Source organism: Corythoichthys intestinalis, chromosome 5 (genome assembly GCF_030265065.1).
Source record: "Corythoichthys intestinalis isolate RoL2023-P3 chromosome 5, ASM3026506v1, whole genome shotgun sequence".
NCBI classification, from domain to species: domain Eukaryota; kingdom Metazoa; phylum Chordata; class Actinopteri; order Syngnathiformes; family Syngnathidae; genus Corythoichthys; species Corythoichthys intestinalis.
In genome coordinates this window covers 52,991,679-52,997,678 of record NC_080399.1, presented here as the reverse complement: position 1 = coordinate 52,997,678, position 6,000 = coordinate 52,991,679, and the positions used below count along the sequence as shown (strand labels likewise).

Genomic DNA, 6,000 nt, shown 5'->3' with positions numbered 1-6,000 from the left:
CGATGATTGGTTCTCGTCAGCGAAGCATCTAGAAGGATTTGCTGACTGTGTTCTTAAGTGCTCAGTTTACGTACTAAGTTAATCACATGATGATAATAATAATAATAATTAAATAAAACCTCCCGACCCCCCCCCCCCCTCCCAAAAAGAATTTCTCATCGGATCTACGCAATTCACGTAGGTCGCCCTTTTTGACTTCAAAACGGCGAATTTCGCCGAAAGGTGAGAGATTTTCATGCCTGTTCAAAGTATAATAATAGCAGTTCATATAAAAGAAATACCATTGTTAAAAAAATTTTTTTTTTTTTTTTTTTAATCAAACATCGTAAGCAGTTGCTCACAATATTACTCATTGCTTGAGTATTCTTTTCACCACTTATTTGCTTGTACTTGTGTACATATTTGGATGACTACTTTTACTTTTGTAATATTATCTTGAAGTAACGCTACTCATACTTGATTAAAATTGTGCATTTGCATTTGAGATTATTCAGACATCAGATTGTTTCTCTTATCAAGACATAACAATGACAAATTAAAAAATGCTCAGACAGGCAAGGGTCATCTAAATAAAAATCATTTATTTTTCATTAATATTATTATCATTCTAGCTAGAGAGTCCACCATGCCACTTTCAGAACTGGAGTAGTGCTAAGACATATTTGTCTGTCAGGGTAAAAGATGGCAAAGAGAGGAGATGGACTGATGTGTGCATGGATTAACGGGACTCGGGGAGAGGGGATGGTGGTGGCTTGTATAGGGTCACACTCCTGTCCATCGTCCATGCTGATGCAAACAAAGAGGCGGAACGATATTAAGGAAGAATGGACTTGTAGGAGGGAATTTTTCTTTAAACGTAGTTTGTCCTTGTACATGAGACTGACATTGGAGGGTCAGGGAGTGAGCAACTTCAAGCTCATTGGTCAGGCTGCCGGACAGGACACCAGAACAGGCCAATCACAGACTGATACAGAGGAGGAGGGTGTATGTATACCTGCTTGCATGTGTATGGGTGTGTGTCTGTATGCACATATCTGTGAGTGTGTAACTGGTCAGTTACTTTGATCCACTGTCACTGTACACTTGTCAAAGTCACTGTCACAACTGCGGACAAAGTTGAGGTAACAAACATCCTTCTTCTTTCTAATTTCTGAAAACAGAGAGAGGAAAAAGATGAGGGAAGTTAAGAGGGAGATACTTTTAGAAAATAGATGAACTATGAGTATGGTATTTGTCAGCAAAGGTTTTGCCCTACACCTCAGATGTGAAACTTCTATGAAAAAATTATGAAAAATGGTGAATAATCCCATATTGCACAGCAATTTGCAGAACTACAGTGCCCTCCATAATTATTGGCACCCCTGGATAAGATGTTTTTTAGCTTCTATTATTATTATTTTTTTTAATTCAAATAATATGGGACCTTAATGGAAAAAAAAACAGAAAAATCCAACCTTCAATACATGTGCATTTATTCAGTGGGGAAAAAAATCTCACATAAAGAAATACTTATTTGACATCAAATAATGTGTGTCACAATTATTAGCACCCCTGGTGTTAATACTTTGTACAACCCCCTTTTGCCAACAAAACAAGGTCTGGGGACTGAGATGGCCATGTGAGGAGCTTGATTTTGTGTCTGGTGAACCATTTCTGTGTAGATTTGGCCATATGTTTAGGGTCATTGTCTTGCTGAAAGACCCAGTGACGACTCATCTTCAGCTTTCGGGCAGAGGGCAACAGATTTTGCTTTAAAATGTCCTGGTATTTCAAAGCATTCATGATGCCATGCACTCTAACAAGGTTCCCACGGCCTTTGGAAGCGAAACAGCCCCACAGCATCACTGACCCACCCCCATACTTCACAGTGGGTATGAGGTGCTTTTCAGCATGCGCATCTTTCGTGGCACGCCAGACCCACTTAGAGTGTTTGGTTCCAAAAACCTCAATCTTGGTCTCATCTGACCAAAGCACACAGTCCCAGTTGAAGCCTGTGTCAACCGTGAACCGAAATGGGTCTTTCAGCAAGACAATGACCCTAAACATATGGCCAAATCTACACAGAAATGGTTCACCAGACACAAAATCAAGCTCCTCCCATGTCCATCTCAGTCCCCAGACCTTTTATGTTGGCAAAAAGGGGTTGTACAAAGTATTAACACCAGGGGTGCTAATAATTTGACACACATTATTTGATGAATAAATGCACTTGTATTGAAGGTCGGATTTTTCTCTCTTTTCCCATTAAGGTCCCATATTATTTGAATAAAAAAAATATATTAGAAGCTAAAAAACATCTTAACCAGGGGTGTCAATAATTATGGAGGGCACTGTATATAGCATTACCATACCAAATAACTTAATTTCTTGAGTAAATTATGCTCTCGTGCTAACTTGTGTTTTAAAATGTCCTTCAAAATACTTTTTCTTTGCCCATGTGTAAATTATCTGGGATGCATGCTAAAAAAAAGAGCAGTTTCATTTTACAATGTTTAATAAATACTTTTTTGGGGGGAGATCATTGTCATGCAAGTTCTGAAAATTCCAAGCCTGTTAACACTTTACTAAGGTTGCACAAGAGTTAGAGAAGTGCTCAAAGACTGACAGTTTAAAACGTCTATAAAATGCAAAACATTGCGGCGCACAAGAGTTAGAGAAGTGCTCAAAGATTGACAGTTTAAAACGTCTATAAAATGCAAAACATTGCGGCGAGTTTGGCGAAATGCTCAGATGTTGACATGAGGACGTCCACGTACAGTACTTTTTGGTTATAATTGGTCACTTTTTTCACAGATTACACTTTCATAGTTGATATCAACACACATGGACAGCGAAAACACACAGACGCCATTGTCTGATTTACAGTGAGTATTAACTGTTGTGTCCATGAATTTATATAATTACACGGTACATACTTGAATAAAAACACTCCTTTTTCACAATCCCTAGGTACCAGTATATCTTTCTACGATGGACTTTCTTAATTTGCTTGTATTTATTTATGCATTTACTTGAAAACCACCACCTCCAATTGTTGATATTTCTTGCAGAAAATTGTGCTTAATGTGCGAAAAATGATAGTACTGATATATTATCATAAGCTTGAGCGTTGCCAATTTTTTCAGCAGTTACACTGCTGACCAAAAGTATTGCAATTCTGTCATGTAATGCTCAATTTCTCCCAGAAAATGATTGCAATTACAAATGGTTTGGTAGTAATATCTTCATTGATTTGCTTGCAATGAAAAAAAAAACACTAAAGAAAATGGGGAAAAAAAAAAATCTTATCATTTTACACAAAAATCCAAAAATGGGCCGCACGAAAGTATTGGCACTCTTTGAAAAATCATGTGATGCTTCTCTAATTTGTGTAATTAACAGCACCTGTTACTTACCTGTGCCACATAACAGGTGGTGGCAATAACTAAATCACACTTGCAGCCAGTTAAAATGGATTAAAGTTGAGCCAACCTCTGCCCTGTGTCCTTGTGTGTACCACATTGAGCATGAAGAAAAAGAAGACAGAAGAACTGTCTGAGGACTTGAGAAGCAAAATTGTGAGGAAGCTTGGGCAATCTCAAGGCCACAAGTCCATCTTCAAAGACCTGAATGGTCCTGTGTCTACCGCGCGCAGTGTCATCAATAAGTGTAAAGCCCATGGCACTGTGGCTAACCTCCCTAGATGTGGACGAAAAAGAAAAATTGACGAGAGATTTCAACAAAAAATTGTGTGGATGGTGGATAAAGAACCTCGACTAACACCCAAACAAGTTCAAGCTGTCCTGCAGTCCGAGGGTACAACAGTGTCAACCCGTACTATTCGTCGGCGTCTGAATGAAAAGGGACTCTATGGTAGGATACCCAGCAAGACCCCACTTCTGATCTGGAGACATAAAAAAGCCAGGCCAGAGTTTGCCAAAACTTACCTGAGAAAGCCAAAAACGTATTGGAAGAATGTTCTCTGGTCAGATGAGACAAAAGTAGAGCTTTTTGGAATAAGGCAACAACATACCTGTAAGAGTTTACAGGAAAAAAAACAAGTCCTTCAAAGAACACGGTCCCCACAGTCAAACATGGCGGAGGTTCCCTGATGTTTTGGGGTTGCTTTGCTACCTCCAGTCCTGGATTGCTTGACCGTGTGCATGGCATTATGAAGTCTGAAGACTACTAACAAATTTTGCAGCATAATGTAGGGCCCAGTGTGAGAAAACTGGGTCTTCCTCAGACGTCATGGGTCTTCCACCAGGACAATGACCCAAAACACATTTCAAAAAGCACTAGAAAATGGTTTGAAAGAAAGCACTGGAGACTTCTAAAGTGGCCAGCAATGAGTCCAGACCTGAATCCTATAGAACACCTCTGGAGAGATCTGAAAATGACGGTTTGGAGAAGGCACCCTTCAAATCTCAGAGACCGGGTGCTGTTGGCTTCAAAAAATCTAAAATTCGAGCAGAACATTGTAAGAAAAACTAATTGATGGATACCGGAAGCAGTTTTTCACAGTTATTTTCTCTAAAGGTTGTGCTACCAAGTATTAGGCTGAGGGTGCCAATACTTTTGTCTGGCCCATTTTTGTATTTTGAGTTTTGAACAACATGATAATGACTGAATCCCCCCCCTCACCCCATTCTCTTTTGTGTTTTTTCATTGCAAGCAAAATAAATGAAGATATTGCTACAAAAGCATTTGTGATTGCAATCATTTTCTGGGAGAAATTAAGAATTATCTGACAGAATTGCAGGGGCGCCAATACTTTTGGCCAGCAGTGTATGTTTTATATAGCATTGGATGTCATTCCATTGTGTTGACAGTAAATTGCAGAAGTGTAATTTTCCTCACTACAATGACTGAAATAAAGCTTGAAAAAGAATCAACAAAAGCCGGATGTTGCTCTATGGGAATTTTACCTTTTTCTCTGTGTTGTGTTTCACACATGAAATCTCTATTTCTCCTGCACTTATTAACAAACAGTGTAAGGTCTGAATGAGTGATTAAAAAAAACTATCGTTTACAATCAATTATCAGTATCAATTAGTCTGGGTATCATTCCTCATCACTTTTTTTTTTTTTTGAGTGCCGGTTGCACGGTAAACTTCGAATAATTTTTATGACATTACCTGTTTACTAGTCATACGGTAATGTAATACAGTGATCCCTAACGAGTTCGCGCTTCAAACTTCACACCCTCAGTTTATCGCGTATTTTTGTAACTAAAAAAAAAAAAAATTCCAGATGAGCTGTCCCTAGCCGATCACTTAGTCTCACTCTCGCTCCCTCCCTACCTCCCTCTCCCTGTTCTTTGTTCGTCAGGCACTGCACTGGAGTTGCTGATTAATATACCTGTCAACCCAAGGCCGTTGGCAATCTTACAAATAATGACGTATGCCCTTACAAATTGATGACTAATCTTACGTTTTATATAGCGTGCAATATGAAACAAAAATAAAACTAAATTTTTTAAATAATATGAATTTATTGGTAATATTGTCACATATAACCAAGTGCAATCAAAGAACAATATCTTCAGCTACATCATGATTACTTAAATTTAACAGTGACGTTTGTTATAATTCTATGTAACACTTTTGGCAATTTGTATCATGTCTTTTGATGGCTGCACTTTATGGCAATTTAGCTCACAATTCAGTTTGACTTGAAGGTAGTCCGTTAGTGTGCCCAATTATAAATGAAAAAGGTCAATTAATAAAATTAACTTACCGAAACAATCTTTGAGTTAGGGAATATTTCTTTTGCTAATCCTGAGAAGTGATCAGCAGTAGTTGCGGGCAAATTGTGTTCGGCAACAAACAAATTGGCAGAATAAAATCTCCGCTTTCGTCACTTTTCATTCTGCAGACTGCATCTTTATGACCAGTGTTGTTATTCTTACTTTAAAAAAGTAAAAGTTACAGTTACAAATTACTTCTCCCAAAAATAATTGAGTTAGTAACTCATTTACCTGAATGTAAGAGTAATTAGTTATTTGGCAAAGTGACAGGG

At 38.2% G+C, this 6,000-nt stretch overlaps 1 protein-coding gene across 1 annotated transcript in view; it reads right to left on the bottom strand.

The window, feature by feature from the left end:
- Positions 1–561: 561 nt before the first annotated feature.
- Positions 562–6,000, bottom strand: part of csnk2a2b (casein kinase 2, alpha prime polypeptide b) — a 32,442-nt gene continuing 27,003 nt past the window's right edge. The window contains exon 12 of the mRNA XM_057837202.1: positions 562–1,150. The gene's annotated coding sequence lies outside the window, so the exon portion shown is untranslated. The remainder of the gene's footprint in view (positions 1,151–6,000) is intronic.